Raw genomic sequence first — 21,983 nt, 5'->3', positions numbered from 1 at the left:
CCCTATACCGCCGCCACTATAATAAAATTATTAACCCCTAAACCTAAGTCTAACCCTAACCCTAACACCCCCTAACAAATATTAATTAAATAAATCTAAATAATATTACTCTTATTAACTAAATTAATCATATTTAAAACTAAATACTTACCTTTAAAATAAACCCTAACATAGCTACAATATAAATAATAATTATATTGTAGCTATTTTAGGATTTATTTTTAAAATTTTAAATCTTTCAATGTATTTTAACTAGGTACAATAGCTATTAAATAGTTATTAACTATTTAATATCTGCCTAGCTAAAATATAGAGAAATTTACCTGTAAAATAAAAACTAATCTAAGTTACAATTACACCTAACACTACACTATACTTTAATCAATTATTCCTATTTAAAACTAAATACTTACCTGTAAAATAAACCCTAAGATAGCTACAATATAATTAATAATTACATTGTAGCTATTTTAGGATTTATTTTTATTTTACAGGTAACTTTGTATTTATTTTAGCTAGTTAGAATAGCTATTAAATAGTTATTAACTATTTAATAACTACCTAGCTAAAAGAAATACAAAATTACCTGTAAAACAAATCCTAACCTAAGTTACAATTAAACCTAACGCTACACTATCATTAAATTAATTAAATAAATTTGCTACAAATAACTACAATTAAATTAAATTAAATAAACTAAATAAAGTGCAAAAAATAAAAAAGGTAAGTTACAAAAAATAAAAAAAATAAGTTACAAACATTTAAAAAATATTACAACAATTTTAAGTTACTTACACCTAATCTAAGCCCCCTAATAAAATAACAAAGCCCCCCAAAATAAAAAAAATGCCCTACCCTATTCTAAATTAAAAAGTTACCAGCTCTTTTACCTTACCAGCCCTTAAAAGGGCCTTTTGTGGGGCATGCCCCAAAGAATTCTGCTCTTTTGCCTGTAAAATAAAAATACAACCCCGCCAACATTAAAACCCACCACCCATATACCCCTAATCTAACCCAAAGCCCCCTTAAATAAACCTAACACTACCCCCCTTAAGATCATCGTACCTGGTCTTCAGCCAGCCGACCACCGATGGAACCGAAGAGGAGATCCGGAGCGGCAGAAGTCATCATCCAAGGGGCGCTGAAGAAGTCTTCCATCCGATGAAGTCATCATCCAGGCGGCGCTGAAGTAGTCTTCCAACCTGTTCCGATCAGCCAATAGAATGCGAGCTCAATCTGATTGGCTGATTGGATCAGCCAATCGGATTGAACTTCAATCTGATTGGCTGATTCAATCAGCCAATCAGATTTTTCCTACCTTAATTCTGATTGGCTGATAGAATCCTATCAGCCAATTGGAATTGAAGGGATGCCATATTGGATGACGTCCCTTAAAGGAACCTTCATTCGTCATTAGTCCGTCGGGGAATAAGGATGTTCCATGTCGGCGGGATGAAGATGGATCCGGAAGAAAGAAGATTGAAGACGCCGCTTGGAAGAAGACTTCAGCCGGTTGGAAGACCTCTTCAGCGCCACCTGGATGATGACTTCATCGGATGGAAGACTTCTTCAGCACCCCTTGGATGATGACTTCTGCCGCTCCGGATCTCCTATTCGGTTCCATCGGTGGTCGGCTGGCTGAAGACGACTCAAGGTAGGATGATCTTCAGGGGGTAGTGTTAGGTTTATTTAAGGGGGGTTTGGGTTAGATTAGGGGTATGTGGGTGGTGGGTTTTAATGTTGGGGGGGTTGTATTTTTATTTTACAGGCAAAAGAGCAGAATTCTTTGGGGCATGCCCCGCAAAAGGCTCTTTTAAGGGCTGGTAAGGTAAAAGAGCTGGTAACTTTTTAATTTAGAATAGGGTAGGGCATTTTTTTATTTTGGGGGGCTTTGTTATTTTATTAGGGGGCTTAGATTAGTTGTAAGTAGCTTAAAATTGTTGTAATATTTTTTAAATGTTTGTAACTTATTTTTTTTATTTTTTGGAACTTAGTTTTTTTTATTTTTTGTACTTTAGTTAGTTTATTTAATTTCATTTAATTGTAATTATTTGTAGCTAATTTATTTAATTAATTTAATGATAGTGTAGTGTTAGGTTTAATTGTAACTTAGGTTAGGATTTATTTTACAGGTAATTTTGTATTTCTTTTAGCTAGGTAGTTATTAAATAGTTAATAACTATTTAATAACTATTCTAACTAGCTAAAATAAATACAAAGTTACCTGTAAAATAAAAATAAATCCTAAAATAGCTACAATGTAATTATTAATTATATTGTAGCGAACTTAGGGTTTATTTTACAGGTAAGTATTTAGTTTTAAATAGTAATAATTTATTAAAGTATAGTGTAGTGTTAGGTGTAATTGTAATTTAGGTAAGTTTTTATTTTACAGGTAAATTTCTCTTTATTTTAGCTAGGTAGCTATTAAATAATTAATAACTATTTAATAGCTATTGTACCTAGTTAAAATAAATTGAAAGTTACCTGTAAAATAAAAATAAATCCTAAAATAGCTACAATATAATTATTATTTATATTGTAGCTATATTAGGGTTTATTTTAAAGGTAAGTATTTAGTTTTAAATAGGATTAATTTAGTTAATAAGAGAAATATTATTTAGATTTATTTAATTAATATTTAAGTTAGGGGGGTGTTAGGGTTAGTGTTAGACTTAGGGGTTAATAGAGGTTTAGGGGTTAATAATTTTATTACAGTGGCGGCGGTGTAGGGGGGGCAGGATAGGGGTTAATAAATTTATTATAGGTGGCAACGGTGTAGGGGGGGTAGATTAGGGGTTAATAAGTTTAATATAGGTTGCGGCGGGGTCCGGGAGCGGCGGTTTAGGGGTTAAACTATTTATTTAGTTGCGGCGAGGTCCGGGATCCGCAAGATAGGGGTTAATAACTTTATTATAGGTGGCGACGGTATAGGGGGGCAGGATAGGGGTTAATAGGTATAATGTAGGTGGCTGCGGGGTCCGGGAGCGGCAGTTTAGGGGTTAACATATTTATTATAGTGGCGGTGGGCTCCGAGAGTGGTGGTTTAGTGGGTAATACATTTATTTAGTTGCGGCGGTGTGGGGGGGACAGATTAGGGGTGTTTAGACTCGGGGTACATGTTAGGGTGTTAGGTGTAGACAGCTCCCATAGGAATCAATGGGATGTCTGGCAGCAGTGAACATGAACTTTCACTATGCTCAGACTCCCATTGATTCCTATGGGTTCCACCGCCTCCAGGACGGCGGTTTGAAAACCAGGTACGCTGGGCCGGAAAAGTGCCGAGCGTACCTGCTAGTTTTTTGATAACTAGCAAAAGTAGTCAGATTTTGCCGAACTTGTGTGCGGAAATCTGGAGTGATGTAAGAATCGATCTGTGTCGGACTGAGTCCGGTGGATCGAAGCTTACGTCACTAAATTCTACTTTTGCCGGTGTCTAGGGCTTGATAACTAAGGCGAATCAGCCTCGCCACAAATACGCTGCGGAATTCCAGAGTATTTGAGGTTGACGGCTTGATAACTAGGGGCCATAGTGTAAATGTTATGAATATAAACCCCAAACAAATAAAGCAATGCAAAGATAATGACCCAAGAAAATTACAGGAAAAGTGAAAACATTTATAAAGAGGGAGGTGCATAACATAGACTCTCCCCCCACTTCAAGCACCTCTTCAGTGGACAAACAGGGAACATTAGGAAATGCTTTATGTAATATGGTTATAAAGATTAGGGTTTGAAGGCTTTCTGTAGGAATCAAACAATGTTCAATAACTGTGCATGCTTTCAGATCCATGAGGAATTGTAAACTTTAATATCTAGAGTACAGGATATGGCTGACCATTGACTGCTACAGTAAGGATACAGTTAACAATTTTAAAAGGTCTTTTTTTCTGCAACAAATATGCTTTGATGTTAAAAAAGCCACAATGATGGAAATTAGATGTGAAGTATTGTACTACATTGACTCCCACAGTTAAAAGGTGATAAGTAATATACTGAATCAGACCAGAACCCAAGGGCTGTCCATTGCTATATTTATCAAGCAAAACTATACCTTTATTCACATTCAAATTAAAAGGCAGCAATTGGGAATACCAACAGCCCTGTTAGAATTAAAAACACATCACATATTTATTTTATTTTTAATCTGCACACTTTGTGGCAAATTTGATATCTGAAACCTAAACATTTATTTTGGACCTGTTACTTTTATTTGTTTTTATCTGTCATTTTTGTGGGTACCCTGTATCCTTGTACAGGGACTGGAATATGGGAGCGGGCTATTATTGATACTATCACTTATAAAGAACTAACAGGGTTAAAAAGAATTGATTAATGGAATCTACATCTAGATATAATTTATTTTATTAGTAACCCCTCTACTCATATAATAATAGACATCAATATTACTATTTGATATTAAAAAAAACTATTATGTTCATTCAGTACATGTATACCACTAAAGGATGTGTGTGAATTGAATGGGAATAAATGTTAAGTAACTATTGGCCAGATTGCGAGTTTTGCATTATGAGCGGCTCAGTAATAATTTGCAAGTTATTGTCACCGCTCACCTCCCTATAGCGCTGCTATTACAGGTTTGCAAAAACCCGGCGTTAGCAGGCAATATGGAAGCGTTGAGCTCCATACCGCACACAAATACCAGTGCTGCTTTGAGCTGGTTTTACGTGCTTGTGCACGATTTCCCCATAGACATAAATGGGGAGAGCCGGCTAAAAAAAAGTCTAACACCTGCAATAAAGGAGCGTAAAGCTCTGTAACGCAGCCTCATTGATTCCTATGGGGAAAGAAAAGTTATGTTTAAACCTAACACCCTAACATAAACCCCTAATTTGCTGCACCCAACATTGCCGCCACCTACATTACACTTATTAACCCCTAATCTGCCTCCCCCGACATCGCCGCCACCTACCTATACTTATTAACCCCTAATCTGCTGCCCCAATGTGTGGCTACCTACATTACACTTATTAACCCCTAATCTTCTGCCCCCAATGTCGTCGCTACCTACCTACACTTATTAACCCCTAATCTGCCATCCCCAACGTTGCTGCCACTATACTAAAGTTATTAACCCCTAAACCTAACCCTAAGTCTAACCCCCGCTAACTTTAACATAATTAAAATAAATCTAAATAAAAATTACAATTAATACCTAAATAATTCCTATCTAAAACGAAATACTTACCTAACTAATAGTTACATTGTAGCTAGCTTAGGTTTTATTTTTATTTTACATGTAAGTTTGTATTTATTTTAACTAGGTAGACTAGTTAGTAAATAGTTATTAACTATTTATTAACTACCTAGTTAAAATAAATACAAAGTCACCTGTAAAATAAAATCTATCCTGTCTTACACTAACACCTAACCTTACACTACAATTAAATAAATTACATTAATTAAATACAATTAACTAAATTACAAAATAAAATAAACACTAAATTACACAAAATAAAAATGAAATTATTAAATATTTAAACTAATTATACCTAATCTAATAACCCTATCAAAATAAAAAAAGCCCCCTAAAATAAAAAAAACCCTAGCCTAAACTGCCAATAGTCCTTAAAAGGGCCTTTTGTGGGGCATTGCCCCAAAGAAACAGCTCTTTTACCTGTAAAAAAAAAATACAAACAACCCCCCAACAGTAAAACCCACCATCCACACAGCCAACCCCCCAAATAAAATCCTATCTAAAAAACCGAAGCTTCCCATTGCCCTGAAAAGGGCATTTGGATGGGCATTGCCCTTAAAGGGCATTTAGCACTTTTCCATTGCCCAAACCCTAAGCTAAAAATAAAACCCACCCAATAAACCCTTAAAAAAACCTAACACTAACCCCAGAAGATCCACTTCCAGTTTTTGAAGACCGGACATCCATCCTCATCAAGCTGGGAGAAGTCTTCATCCAAGCGGGCAGAAAGTCCTCAATGAAGCCGGGAGAAGTCTTCATCCAAGCGGCAAGAAGTGGTCCTCCAGGCAGGCAGAAGTCTTCATCCAGACGGCATCTTCTATCTTCATCCTTCCGACGCGGAGCGGCTCCATCTTCAAGACATCCGGCCAGAGAATCCTCTTCTGTTGACGGCTACTGAAAAATGAAGGTTCCTTTAAGGGACGTCATGTTCACAACATATAAATTCTACTTACATTTATGTTACAATTAAAAAATGCATTTGTATTTCTAAAAAGAACTTAAGACCATGTTAGTTATTCAAAAAAACACATAAAAGCGTTTTCTTAGAAGGAATAATTCTTATCTATGGCGACCTTCAATATTTCATAAATAAATCCCACACTATTTGAAAACACAACAATAATAAAAATAAAAATAAATATAAATAAAAACAAATTAACATAAATTAACACTATAATCTTGTAATAAACTATGATTTTAATAAATTAATATAAATGTAATTTAATATGGTACTTAAAATTAATTATGAAAACATATTTGAAAATGAATAATGAGCTCATATTCTTAAACTAATTATTATTGGTAATGTTAAAAATATCCCTATGTCCCATATTCCCTATAAATATAGGTGCAGGGAATAGGAGCGCCAGCACAATGTTAACCAATAAAAGAAGAAAATTGAACTATAGGTATAAAAGGGCTATACTTCTATATCCAGTGTTATCGGTGCGTACCATAAATACAGGTACATATAGTAGGGGTATTACTAAATTATGATCTAGTGTTCCTATATCTAATTATGTATATCCTGTACGTTACCTAATATAATACAACAAAGATCTACAAATAATAAAATACTTTGTAAACTCTTGTGGGAAATATAGATGGTATTTGAGTAAATGCCCATTGTTCTATCCTGTTGTATTATTCCAAGCTACAATTAACTAGATTAAACTAAATAAAAAAAGCATGAATATCTACTTCTCTGTTCATTCCAAAGGGTTCCAAAGTTTGGAGGGAGTGTATCCAAAAGGTTTCCCTTTGTCTAAGATGTAGCATTCTATCTCCCCTTCTTTCATCCAATGTCACTTGTTCTATTGCTTTAAAGCGTAAGCACCAGGGGTCATTTCTACAGTGATCTGTTACCCCATGAGACACATCTCCCTTTTCAATGTTGGTAATGTGCTCTAGGACCCTCCTCTTAACAGTTCTTTTCGTTCTACCAACATATTGATCTGCACTATGAGAGGTGTTTTTGTGCGCTGATCTTTTTAGATATCTACAGCTGTACCACTTCACTCAATCTGAGCCTTGAGTTTATTTTGGACGAGCAGCACTGAACACCTCTGTTGTTATCGTTATCTGGAGGAAAAATCTTACTAACAGGAGGATAAGACTTTTTATTTTATACATATTTTATATTCTGCATTGTATTATATTCATTAATTGTTTGTTTATATATTATTATTATTTGTTTCCCTTTTAACTCATATTGTTCTATTTTTTGTTTTATATTGAACGTACTACAAAACCATTTGTAGAAATACTGTTTACCACATAATTTACTAACGTTGTGAGTGTGTGCAGCTTTTTCTATATCAGTGGGAACACCTAGGTGTACCTACTTTTATAGTTATTTTCTAACATATATATATATATATATATATATATATATATATATATCTTACAGGTGTAGAGACACCCTTATTTAAACAGACTGCTGTCCTAAATATATACAAAATATGTTATATATAATAAAGCTACAGCAACAAAAGTAGCAACACTGTATTTGAAAAAAACAGAATTTATGCTTACCTGATAAATTACTTTCTCTTGCGGTGTATCCAGTCCACGGATTCATCCTTTACTTGTGGGATATTCTCATTCCCTACAGGAAGTGGCAAAGAGAGCACACAGCAGAGCTGTCCATATAGCTCCCCCTCTAGCTCCACCCCCCAGTCATTCGACCAAAGGTTAGGAAGAAAAAGGAGAAACCATAGGGTGCAGTGGTGACTGTAGTTTAAACAAAAAATTTTTACCTGACTTAATTGCCAGGGCGGGCCGTGGACTGGATACACCGCAAGAGAAAGTAATTTATCAGGTAACCATAAATTCTGTTTTCTCTTGCAAGTTGTATCCAGTCCACGGATTCATCCTTTACTTGTGGGATACCAATACCAAAGCTTTAGGACACGGATGAAGGGAGGGAACAAGACAGGTAGCTTAAACGGAAGGCACCACTGCTTGCAAAACCTTTCTCCCAAAAATAGCCTCCGAAGAAGCAAAAGTATCGAATTTGTAAAATTTGGTAAAAGTATGCAGTGAAGACCAAGTCGCTGCCTTACAAATCTGTTCAACAGAAGCCTCATTCTTGAAAGCCCATGTGGAAGCCACTGCTCTGGTAGAATGAGCAGTAATTCTTTCAGGAGGCTGCTGGCCAGCAGTCTCATAGGCCAAACGGATGATGCTTTTCAGCCAAAAGGAAAGAGAGGTAGCAGTCGCTTTCTGACCTCTCCTCTTACCAGAATAGATAACAAACAAAGAAGATGTTTGTCTGAAATCCTTAGTTGCTTGCAAATAGAACTTTAGAGCACGAACTACGTCAAGATTGTGCAACAGACGTTCCTTCTTCGAAGAAGGATTGGGACACAGAGAAAGAACAACAATTTCCTGGTTAATATTCTTGTTAGAAACCACTTTAGGAAGAAAACCAGCTTTAGTACGCAAAACTACCTTATCTGCATGGAACACCAGGTAAGGTGAATCACACTGTAAGGCAGATAATTCTGAGACTCTTCAAGCAGAAGAGATAGCTACCAAAAACAAAACTTTCCAAGATAACAACTTAATATCTATGGAATGTAAAGGTTCAAACGGAACCCCTTGAAGAACTGAAAGAACTAGATTTAGACTCCATGGCGGAGCCACAGTTTTATAGACAGGCTTGATTCTGGCTAAAGCCTGTGCAAACGCTTGAACGTCTGGTACCTCTGCCAGACGCTTGTGTAAAAGGATAGACAGAGCAGATATCTGTCCCTTTAAAGAACTAGCTGACAAACCTTTCTCCAATCCGTCTTGGAGAAAGGACAATATCCTGGGAATCCTAATCTTACTCCATAAGTAACCCTTGGATTCACACCAGCAAAGATATTTCCGCCATATCTTATGGTAGATTTTCCTGGTGACAGGCTTTCTAGCCTGAATCAGAGTATCTATAACTGACTCAGAGAAACCACGCTTTGATAGAATTAAGCGTTCAATCTCCAAGCAGTCAGACTTAGAGAAACTAGATTTGGATGCTTGAACGGACCATGTATTAGAAGGTCCTGCCTCATTGATGGTGTCCATGGTGGGGCAGATGACATGTCCACTAGGTCTGCATACCAAGTCCTGCGTGGCCACGCAGGCGCTATCAAAATCACCGAAGCCTTCTGCTTGATTCTGGCGATCAGACGAGGGAGAAGAGGAAACGGTGGGAAAACATAAGCCAGATTGAAGGACCAAGGCGCTGCTAGAGCATCTATCAATGCCGCCTTGGGGTCCCAGGACCTGGATCCGTAGAGAGGAAGCTTGGTGTTCTGACGGGACGCCATCAGATCCAACTCTGGAATGCCCCATAGCTGAGTCAGCTGGGAAAATACCTCCGAGTGGAGTTCCCACTCCCCCGGGTAAAAAGTCTGACGACTCAGAAAATCCGCCTCCCAGTTGTCTACTCCTGGGATGTGAATTGCTGAGAGATGGCAGGAGTGGTCCTCCGCCCACCTGATTATTTTGGTTACTTCCTTCATTGCTAGGGAACTTTGATGTAAGCTACAGTCGTGATGTTGTCCGACTGAAATCTGATGAATTTGGCCGCAGCTAGTTGAGGCCATGCCTGAAGCGCGTTGAATATCGCCCTCAGTTCCATAATGTTTATTAGGAGAAGAGATTCTTTCCGAGGCCATAAGCCTTGAGCTTTTAGGGAGTCCCAGACTGCACCCCAGCCTAACAGACTGGCGTCGGTCGTTACAATGATCCACTTTGGTCTGCGGAAACATATTCCCTGAGACAGGTGATCCTGAGACAACCACCAGAGAAGAGAAACTCTGGTTTCCTGGTCCAACTGTATTTGAGGAGACAAATCTGCATAATCCCCATTCCACTGATTGAGCATGCATAGTTGCAGTGGTCTGAGATGTATCAGAGCGAAAGGGACTATGTCCATTGCCGCTACCATTAATCCGATTGCCTCCATGCACTGAGCTACAGATGGCCGAGGAATGGAATGAAGAACTCGGCAAGTAGTTAAAAGTTTCAACTTTCTGACCTCCGTCAGAAAAATTTTCATTTCTACCGAATCTATTAGTGTTCCTAGGAAGGGAACCCTTGTGAGTGGGGACAGAGAACTCTTTTTGATGTTCACCTTCCACCCGTGAGACCTCAGAAAGGCCAGTACAATCTCCGTGTGAGTCTTGGCTCTGTGAAAGGACGGCGCCTGAATTAAGATGTCATCCAAATAAGGCGCCACTGCTATGCCCCGCGGTCTTAGAACCGCTAGAAGGAACCCTAGTACCTGGGAGCAGTGGCTAAACCGAATGGAAGAGCCACAAACTGGTAATGCTTGTCTAGGAAAGCGAACCTGAGGAACTGATGATGATCTTTGTGGATAGGGATATGCAGGTACGCATCCTTTAGATCCACGGTAGTCATATATTGACCTTCCTGGATCATAGGTAAGATTGTCCGAATGGTCTCCATCTTGAATGATGGGACTCTGAGGAATCTGTTTAGAATTTTGAGATACAGGATTGGTCTGAAAGTTCCTTCTTTTTTAGGAACCACAAACAGGTTTGAGTAAAAACCCAGTCCTTGTTCTGCAATTGGAACTGGGTATATCACTCCCATTGTATGTAGATCTTCTACACAGCGTAAGAACGCCTCTTTCTTTGTCTGGTCTGTAGACAGACGAGAAATGTGGAACCTTCCCCTTGGAGGGGAGTCCTTGAATTCTAGAAGATATCCCTGGGATACAATCTCTAATGCCCAGGGATCGTGAACATCTCTTGCCCAGGCCTGAGCAAAGAGAGAAAGTCTGCCCCCTACTAGATCCGGTCCCGGATCAGGGGCTACCCCTTCATGCTGTCTTGGTAGCAGCTGCAGGCTTTTTGGCCTGTTTACCCTTGTTCTAGCCCTGGTAAGGCTTCCAGGTCGCCTTGGGCTGGGAAGCGTTACCCTCTTGCTTTGCAGCTGTAGAGGCTGAAGCGGGACCGCTCCTGAAATTATGAAAGGAACGAAAATTAGCTTTGTTTTTAGCCTTAAAGGGCTTGTCCTGAGGGTGAGCATGGCCCTTTCCCCCGGTGATTTCTGAAATAATCTCTTTCAATTCTGGCCCGAAAAGGGTCTTTCCTTTGAAAGGGATATTTAATAATTTGGATTTTGACGACACATCAGCTGACCATGACTTGAGCCAAAGCGTTCTGTGCGCCATAATGGCGAAACCTGAATTTTTTGCCGCTAACTTAGCTAATTGCAAAGCGGCATCTGTGATAAAAGAATTAGCCAGCTTTAGAGCCTTAATTCTATCCATAATTTCGTCATATGAGGTCTCCGTCTGGAGCGACTCCTCCAGCGCCTCAAACCAGAAAGCCGCTGCAGTTGTTACAGGAATAATGCAGGCAATAGGTTGGAGAAGAAAACCTTGTTGAACAAAAAATTTCTTAAGTAAACCTTCTAACTTTTTATCCATAGGATCTTTAAAAGCACAACTGTCTTCAATTGGTATGGTTGTGCGTTTAGCAAGTGAAGAAACAGCCCCCTCTATCTTAGGGACCATCTGCCATGAGTCCCGCCTGGGATCGTTATGGGGAACATTTTCTTAAAAATAGGGGGGGGTGGGACAAAAGGGACACCTGGTCTATCCCACTCCCTAGTAACAATATCCGCAACCCTCTTAGGGATCGGAAACGCATTAGTGTATACAGGGACCTCTAGGTGCTTGTCCATTTTACACAACTTCTCTGGGACCACCATAGGGTCACAATCATCCAGAGTAGCTAATACCTCCCTGAGCAATACGCGGAGGTGTTCCAATTTATATTTAAACGCTAATGAATCTGACTCTGCCTGATGAGAAACCTTTCTTGAATCTGAAATTTCTCCCTCAGACATCAAATCCCTCACCCCCACTTCAGAGCGTTGTGAGGGCACATAAGATAAGGCTACCAAAGCTTCAGACTGCTCATAATCTGTTTTTAAAACAGAGCTATCGCGCTTTGCAGGAAAAACTGGCAGTTTGGATAGAAAGGCCGCAAGGGAATTATCCATGACTGTCGCTAGTTGTTGCAATGTAATAGGGGCAGACGCACTAGAGGTACTAGGCATCGCTTGAGCGGGCGTAACTGGTTGTGACACATGGGGAGAGGTAGACGGACTATCTCATTACCTTCAGTCAGAGAATCATCTAGGGCCACACTTTTAAGTGCAACAATATGATCTTTAAAGTGTATAGACATATTAGTGCAATTGGGACACATTCTGAGAGGGGGTTCCACCATGGCTTCTAAACACATTGAACAAGGATTTTCCTTAGTGTCAGACATGTTTAACAGACTAGTAGCATACACAAGCAGGCTTGGAAAACACTTTAATCAAATAAAAAACACAATTTGAAAAAACGTTACTGTGCCTTTAAGAAATAAAAAGCGCACATAATTTTACAAAACAGTGAAAAATGCAGCAATCCTTTTGAAATTTTCACAGTATGTACCTAAGGCTTTAATATGATTGCACCACAAGTTGCAGAACGATTAACCCCTTAATGCCCAAACCGGAGCAGCCTAAAGCCAACAACCGGTTAAATAACTACAGCACCTTGCCACAGCTTACTTCTGTGGGCCTACCTGCCCTTAGGGATCAGTTTTGGGGGAAAAAGCTTCTTTTAGGCCCCCAATCAGCAGCTGGAACCTCCATGTGAAGCAGCATGAACTGTCTTTCAATTCTAACTGCGCACCTGAGGCACGAAATTAGGCCCCTCTCACTCCACTCCGGAGTTGTGAGGCCTACAAAAATCACTTCTAAGTGACTAAATTTTTGCCATGTGTAAAATAACCCCAGAAAACACTCCAAGATGCTTAAAAAAGTGTCTCCAACGAGTATTTCTTAAAACAAATAATCGATTGCCCTGAATTAGTGTCAACCAGCCTAATTAGCCCTGTTATGTAAGCATTCAATTCTTTACTAAGTCTCAGAACATAGCTTACCCTCCCCACATGGGGATCTTGTCAGTCTTCTAGCATTATCTCAGTCTTGACTAGAAATAAATTACTGAACATACCTCATTGCAGTTAAGCCTGCAAACTGTTCCCCCCAACTGAAGTTTTCTGGTACTCCTCAGTCCTGTGTGGGAACAGCAGTGGATTTTAGTTACAACATGCTAAAATCATTTTCCTCTCAGCAGAAATCTTCATCACTTTTCTGCTAGAGAGTAAATAGTACAAACCGGTACCATTTAAAAATAACAACCTTTTGATTGAAGATATATAACTATAATTCTAACACCACATTCACTTTACCCTCCCATAGAGAGACCCTAGTGCTTAGAGCCGGCAAAGAGAATGACTGGGGGGTGGAGCTAGAGGGGGAGCTATATGGACAGCTCTGCTGTGTGCTCTCTATGCCACTTCCTGTAGGGAATGAGAATATCCCACAAGTAAAGGATGAATCCGTGGACTGGATACACCTTGCAAGAGAAAATGCTTTTATATATATTTAACTTAAGCTACAGATATTGTAAAATTGTATTTGAATGATCTACTATTCTCTATATATATATTTACATAGTGACAGACTATTTTTATGTTCTACTGTCCTGTATATATAATAAATATACCCGTGTAGCAACACTCTATTTGCCAAACTTATTTAAAATATATATATTTAACCGACAGGTATAGGGGCCGAATTATCATTGTGCGAGCAGACATGATCCGATATTGTGGATCATGTCCGCTGCACATCGATAAATGATGACAGCATACCCTCTCAGCATTTATCATTGCACCAGCAGTTCTTTTGAACTGCTGGTGCAATGCTGCCCCCTGCAGATTTGCGGCCAATCGGCCACTAGCAGGGGGTGTCAATCAACCTGATCATATTCGATCGGGTTGATTTCTGACGATGTCTGTCCGCCGCCTCAGAGCAGGCGGACAGGTTATGGAGCAGCGGTCTTTAGACCGCTGCTTCATAACTTGTGTTTCCGGCGAGCCTGAAGGTTGCCAGAAACACGGGGCATCAAGCTCCATACGAAGCTTGATAAATATGCCCCATAGTGACAACCTTATCTGGATGGACTGTTGTCCTAAATACAGGGAGTGCAGAATTATTAGGCAAATGAGTATTTTGACCATATCATCCTCTTTATGCATGTTGTCTTACTCCAAGCTGTATAGGCTCGAAAGCCTACTACCAATTAAGCATATTAGGTGATGTGCATCTCTGTAATGAGAAGGGGTGTGGTCTAATGACATCAACACCCTATATCAGGTGTGCATAATTATTAGGCAACTTCCTTTCCTTTGGCAAAATGGGTCAAAAGAAGGACTTGACAGGCTCAGAAAAGTCAAAAATAGTGAGATATCTTGCAGAGGGATGCAGCACTCTTAAAATTGCAAAGCTTCTGAAGCGTGATCATCGAACAATCAAGCGTTTCATTCAAAATAGTCAACAGGGTCGCAAGAAGCGTGTGGAAAAACCAAGGCGCAAAATAACTGCCCATGAACTGAGAAAAGTCAAGTGTGCAGCTGCCAAGATGCCACTTGCCACCAGTTTGGCCATATTTCAGAGCTGCAACATCACTGGAGTGCCCAAAAGCACAAGGTGTGCAATACTCAGAGACATGGCCAAGGTAAGAAAGGCTGAAAGACGACCACCACTGAACAAGACACACAAGCTGAAACGTCAAGACTGGGCCAAGAAATATCTCAAGACTGATTTTTCTAAGGTTTTATGGACTGATGAAATGAGAGTGAGCCTTGATGGGCCAGATGGATGGGCCCGTGGCTGGATTGGTAAAGGGCAGAGAGCTCCAGTCCGACTCAGACGCCAGCAAGGTGAAGTACAGGTTTGGGATGGTATCATCAAAGATGAGCTTGTGGGGCCTTTTCGGGTTGAGGATGGAGTCAAGCTCAACTCCCAGTCCTACTGCCAGTTTCTGGAAGACACCTTCTTCAAGCAGTGGTACAGGAAGAAGTCTGCATCCTTCAAGAAAAACATGATTTTCATGCAGGACAATGCTCCATCACACGCGTCCAAGTACTCCACAGCGTGGCTGGCAAGAAAGGGTATAAAAGAAGAAAATCTAATGACATGGCCTCCTTGTTCACCTGATCTGAACCCCATTGAGAACCTGTGGTCCATTATCAAATGTGAGATTTACAAGGAGGGAAAACAGTACACCTCTCTGAACAGTGTCTGGGAGGCTGTGGTTGCTGCTGCACGCAATGTTGATGGTGAACAGATCAAAACACTGACAGAATCCATGGATGGCAGGCTTTTGAGTGTCCTTGCAAAGAAAGGTGGCTATATTGGTAACTGATTTGTTTTTGTTTTGTTTTTGAATGTCAGAAATGTATATTTGTGAATGTTGAGATGTTATATTGGTTTCACTGGTAAAAATAAATAATTGAAATGGGTATATATTTGTTTTTTGTTAAGTTGCCTAATAATTATGCACAGTAATAGTCACCTGCACACACAGATATCCCCCTAAAATAGCTATAACTAAAAACAAACTAAAAACTACTTCCAAAACTATTCAGCTTTGATATTAATGAGTTTTCTGGGTTCATTGAGAACATGGTTGTTGTTCAATAATAAAATTAATCCTCAAAAATACAACTTGCCTAATAATTCTGCACTCCCTGTATTTCCAAAATATATTATATATAATAAGGCTACTGGTGTAGCAACAATATGTATTTATGTAATAAAGGTACAGATGTAGCAACACTGTATTTAGCAACGCGGCTTTTATCTATATATATATTAATTAAGCTACAGGTGTAGAAACACCTTATTTTCATGAAATGATGTCCTAAATATATTTAATTTATTAAATATTTTTATATTTAATAAATATATATGTAATCTAAAGTTATATTTGGAGAACATATCTGGACAGACTAATGTCCTTAATATATTATATTTTTTTAAATAATTATATAAATCTCTATATAATATAAATAAGCTACAGATGTAGCAACACCTATTTGCTATGGTTTTCTTATATTAATTAAACTACAGTTGAAATATCAACCAATTTGAGAAAATTGTTAATCAGCCAATAAGATTTCACTTGCTCTCACCCTATGGGCTGTTCACCAGCCATTACGATTTCACTTGCTCTCATCCTATTGGATGATGTGAAAATGTCAGCCAATAGGAATGCAATTTACCCAAATAAATATGGGGTACCTTGCATTTAATCTTCAGTGTGGGGCAGACAATCGCATAAAGAGGAACCTCCACGCCGCCGAGGAGCGCCACCATCGAGGAGCTCTGCCGCTGAGGAGCACTACATCTGGAAACACCGCTCCGCATCTCCGCTTTGCGACTCCTTCGCTGTGGATGAAGATGATGGACCCGCCTGGAAGAAGACTTTCTTCGCCAGACTTCAGGAACCGTGAGTACCTATTTGGGGATTTAGTGTTAGGTTGATTTTTTTTTAATGAAAACTTATATAGAGAGTGGTGTGCACCACACACACCACGCCCTTAGGGGGCGCTACCTTAGTAACCAAAAAATGTATGCCAAACTAGAAAAATAAAAAATCATCAAACAAATAAAGTACAATATAGTAAAAACTTCCAATAGGTACATAATAGAAATAAAATAATGGTCACAAAAATGAAAATGAAACACAGTAAGCACAATAAAATATATAATAAAATAATAAAATAAAGTCCTTGAATCAAACTAACAAAATGATCCCAATGTGGAGGCAGCACTCTGTCAAAGGACGGCTATCCTGGTATTCAATCTGTAAGAGGTAGAGAACAGAGGCGCCAACATGGCCTAGTACCACCAAAACATGTAAATATCAAAATACAGGTGTAAGTGGATACTCACAAACGTGAAGCACCCCACGGTGCTAATGGAGCAGGCTGGAGCTTCTCAGTAGTCCAGCTAACTGGTGATCCTCAGTGTAGAAACAATCAGAAATCCTTAGAAATACATATGGTCTTGTGCCTAGATAAACAGAAAAGGCAAACCAACATGGCCTAATATCGTTTGCACAAAGGAGAGTATATCCATAAGATTATACTTACAGGATATGAAGCACCTGCGGGTGCATTCACAGCAAGCTGGGACCAAACCGTCGCCCAATAGACTACACACAATAGGCAATTTACAGCGGTCAGCAAACAAAAAAGTGCAGATTTCACAAATTGTGATAAAAAACAACAACAGCAAGTGTATATAAAAAAAGAGAGTTCCTTTAATATCAAAGCAACGTGTGTCTCAGCCTCCTGTGGGCTGTTTCATCAGGCTAGAGGTTTTTTTTTAAAAAAAAATATTGGGATTTTTTTTTTAATTAGGGTTTTTTGGACAATTTGAAAAAGAGCTGAATGCCCTTTTAAGGGCAGTAAAAAAGAGCTGAATGCCCTTTTAAGGGCAATGCCCATACAAATGCCCCTTTAGGGGCAATGGGTAGTTTAGGTTTATTAGTGTAAGTTTTTTTATTTTGGGGGGTTTGGTGGGTGGCTGGTTTTAATGTTAGAGGGGGGCTTAGTATATTTTTAATATAAAGGGCTGATGTTTTTATTTTGTGGGGGCTGTTTTATTTTCATACGGATTAGGTTTAATTTTTTAATTTGGATAATGTGGTTTATTATTTTTTGTTATGTTAGCCTTTTTTATTTTCTGTAATGTTAGACTTTTTTTAATTTCTGTAATTTTAGATTAGTTTAAACTTAGTTTTCTTTATTTTTTTAAGTTTTGTTAGTTTTTTTTAATTTTTATTGTAATGTTTTTTTTATATGTAATTAAGGGGTTAATTTAGGGGGTGTTAGGTTAGGGGGCTTAGTCATTAAATAATTGTTTTGCTTTGTTGGGGTTTGGCAGTTTAGGAGTTAATAGGTAAATTAGATTTAATGCGTTGTGGGGGGTTGCGGATTAGGGGTTAATAGATGTATTAGGTAGTTTGCGATGTTGGGTTTTTCGTATTATGGGGTCAATAATTTTATTATTTATTTATTTTTTCTTCTTAAAACTTTGTGCGGGCAGTTAGTTTTTTTTAAATACTTATTGTGGGCGGTTAGGTTTTTTTTTTTTTTGTAATGCTCCGTTTGCCTTTGCTGCATCCGAGTGGATTCTGAAAATGGCAGGGTGGTAAAAGAGTCCACCTTCGGTGTATTCTTTCACCACCCTGCCATTTTCGGATCCAGGTGAATTCTTTTGCTGCATTCAGGTGAATTCTTTTACTGCATTCAAGTGAATTATTTTGCTGCATTCAGGTGAATTCTTTTGCTGCATTCAAGTGAATAATTTTGGCTGCGAGCACACCCAACATTCTGTTGGGTGCCTTGCGCTGCCAACATTCCTTTGAGGATGCATGTGCAACTGCCGAAGGTGATGGACTCGTTACAAACGCGATTATAGTATAGATTATAGTAATAGGACACATCATGTCTGTAAAATCCATGTCAAAAATACTACTCTGTCTGTGTGTTTGTGTGAAAAATACAAAACAACAAAATATAACTCAATTATATGAGAGAAATTGGCAATAAAATGATTGTGCAATGATAAATTTGGGCACGGAAGTGAAACCCTGTCCATCCGGGCTTTGTTAAATTGGCCCCATTGTGCCAAAAATGCCTCTAGGTAAATACTCTGGGGTCTCTAGTTTTTACAAATATATACTTTTGTATAGTGGTTTTGGATCAGCATAGCAAATTTTGCAAATATTTGGTGTTAAATCTAAAATTCCATCCTTGTGGTATTTTACTATAAATTACTTGAAAACCTAGATATATGAGGTATTCCTAAAAACAGGACAAAATAATGAATCTATTTCAAGGTATTTTTCTTTAGCTACACTAGTGTAGAAATGATTTTAAACAAAAGGGCCAAAAATACCTTTTTATATATTTTTTATGCACCCATATAGGGTATCACAAGAAAGTCTTGTCTGTTAACAAATTGTATATAATATCTGGGGTGCAGATAAAAGTTATCAGATAATTATGGTGAAATATATATTGCATTTAAAATATAGTTTAATACTTTGTGAAGAAGATTATTTATTTGTTTCTAGCACACCTTTGGCTTAGCGTACCTTCAGGTTAGTGCTGGAGCAAAAGCAATTATCTTTAAATTTGTATTCTCTATCTGAATCATGAAATAAAAGTGTTGGGTTTCATGCCCTTTTAAGTTATGCCAAATTAAATAAAAAAAGTCAATGACACAAAAAGAAGATGGTGATAAATATTTAACACAAAACAAGTCGAAAATATTCATGTGTTGCTTTCGTTGAAATCAGATAAATAATTAAATGATCAGCTTGGTTTGATTTTTTTTAATTGTGACCATCTGTTGTAGACTGATTACATAAAATTTTAGAAAGCTTAACAGGAAAACACAAATAATGGGGCACTTTCACAAAGCCATTCCTATAGAAAATAAAAACTATGTTGTTTTAAGTAAATAATAAATTTTTAGTAAATTCAAACATATTAATGTGGTTACCACTTATCCAAAACTTTTTTTTATCTATATACATTAAATTCAGTCGAAAGACATCACAAGATCAATCCAAATTACAACTTAAAATTAATACTTTAAAGGTACAGTCAACACCAGAATTCTTGTTGTTTAAAAAAAAAGAAAATCCCTTTATTACCCATTCCCCAGTTTTGCATAACCAACACTGTTATATTAATACACGTTTTACCTCTGTAATTACCTTCTATCTAAGCCTCTGCAAACTGCCCCCTTATATCAGTTCTTTTGACAGACTTGCACTTTAGCCAATAAGTACTCACTCCTAGGTAACTTCACTTGCATTAGCTCAATGTTATCTATATGAAACACATGAACTAATGCCCTCTAGTGGTCAAAATGCATTCAGATTAGAGGCAGTCTTCAAGGTCTAAGAAATTAGCATATGAACCTCCTAGGTTTAGCTTTCAATTAAGAATACCAAGAGAACAAAGCAAAATTGGTGATAAAAGTAAATTGGAAAGTTGTTTAAAATTGCATTCCTTGACTTCCGGTGGGCGGGTCTAAGAATCGCCAGCACTGAAGGAGAGCTCCGGCTACAAAGGTGCTAAAAAGCAGTCTAATCGACCTGACCGACTTCCCCCACTAACATATCTTGTTGGGCAATTACCCTCTACTTTGCTCCAACTGATCTTGCAGCGTGAACCCTTGCTCTTTGTTTACTGTTCACCTCTCACCACTATCTGACTTAACACCCAAAGGCTCATAGTGCCACCTAGTGTCCTACAGGAAAAATTGCATCTTCATAAAAAGGAAAAAATCAGCCTTCTTCCTCACAATTGAAGGGGAAAACCCAACATGCCACCATTCCAGACTCCACGCAGACACAGGTTCGGCCCACAGAAACCCTGACTGGCAGAACCTGGCTGCATTCTTACTGTACTGACCCACATGAAAGTGGACAAATACTTCAATATCTCTGCTACATAGGCTGTACCTATTATAGCGGGCAAACAGAAACTGGCAGAAAGAAAGCAGAAACAAGCCCCAGAGTCACAACTGGAACCGCCCATACCACCAGACAGGGAGCCGATTCCAGATACCTCACAATCACTGCTGCATGACCTAAAAACCTTTATTCTTCCTAAAATGGAAACCTTACAGGCGGGCATGGATACTCTCACCACAGAGATCAGGCAATACTCCACTCGCCTGCAACAAGCAGAACAGAGAATCTCAGACGTAGAGGACACCCAACACTCATCTTCTGTTACTATCCAAAGACTGGAGCGTCAGAATTTCACACTCCAAGAAAAGCTCGATGATTTCGAGAATCGGTCCCGCCGCAACAACCTAAGAGTGGTGGGGTGCCTGAATCGATTAAAAACAAAGACCTTCTTGAGTTCACAGCTCTAACATTACCTAAATTACTACAATTTGACCCGGACACCCTCCCGCTTGATGTGGAAAGGGCTCACAGAATAGGGCCAGAGAACCTACCCTCCAAACCTAATCAACGCCCTAGACAAGTCATTTTCAAGCTGCTTCGCTACCTGGAAAAACTAGCTGTCTTCAAGCCTACAAAACCAAGCCAGACCTCAGTTACGAGGGACACAAGCTACTTATTTTCCAGGACTTCTCAGCTGAAGTTGCAAGAAAGAGGAAGGAATTTGCACACTTATGCTCCAAGCTGCACTCGCAGGGAAGGCAAGCCTCACTTCTTTACCCTGCTAAACTACAGCTTATGACCCCAAGGGTCCTAAGCTCTTTATCACACCTCAACAGCTGCAAGACCATCTAGACACCGAAGACAAGGATGGAGAGAGCTGAGGGACAGCACCCAATTCTACTCCTGATTTACTTGGCATTGATGCCTCACTTTAAAATGACTTTACTTAATTGCAACCTAACCCCTTGGACTGAGAACACTCCTGAGCCGCAAGCTAATGAGGCTGACATTATAAGGTCTCAGAGAACTATACCCAGGAATCCACATGACCGGACCCACTCCTATGTTGATTCACGAAAGATCTATGGCCCTAAGTATCTCATTACTCCCCATTGGTCATGTGGTGTTTACGTACAACTACGGTTGTTACAATTTGTCTTGTTTTCCCTATTGATTTCTGTCTCTCTAATTTTAAGGTTCTGCTACCAAATATCCTTACTTAATTGCACTCAGAGGACTGTACATGGAAGTCCATATGACCAGCCCTGCCCCAAACTCCACATACAAGACACTCACAGTGCTGACTATAACACCATTACCTTCTGTTTATATATTGTGATTTTTAAGTCATGGTCGTTATACTTTAACTTGATTTCTCCACTAGGTCTCGGGGGGAGC

This window comes from Bombina bombina, chromosome 2, assembly GCF_027579735.1.
Source record: "Bombina bombina isolate aBomBom1 chromosome 2, aBomBom1.pri, whole genome shotgun sequence".
NCBI lineage: Eukaryota > Metazoa > Chordata > Amphibia > Anura > Bombinatoridae > Bombina > Bombina bombina.
The sequence above is the reverse complement of the archived record's forward strand: the minus strand, read 5'-3'. Positions refer to the sequence as shown.